Source organism: Penaeus monodon, chromosome 28 (genome assembly GCF_015228065.2).
Source record: "Penaeus monodon isolate SGIC_2016 chromosome 28, NSTDA_Pmon_1, whole genome shotgun sequence".
Lineage (NCBI taxonomy): Eukaryota > Metazoa > Arthropoda > Malacostraca > Decapoda > Penaeidae > Penaeus > Penaeus monodon.
In genome coordinates this window covers 39971935-39972176 of record NC_051413.1, presented here as the reverse complement: position 1 = coordinate 39972176, position 242 = coordinate 39971935, and positions in this window count along the sequence as shown.

The following is a 242-nucleotide window of genomic DNA, read 5'->3' as shown; positions in this document are numbered from 1 at the left end:
AGATTCCCACACCTAATGTTACAGCTGCTGCCTCTGGCACGAGCACTATTAGTACAGATGTAATTGATGTCACCAGTACGATTTAATAATGGGTAGGTATTTCCACTATTCAAGATAATGCTAACGGGTAATTGATGCAATTGCAATGATAGTGATATTGATGACTGGGATGATTATGAGATAAGCAAGGTTCGCTGCAGCTTCGATTTCGTTTATTGCTTAAAGTTTTAAGTGACCGAGAG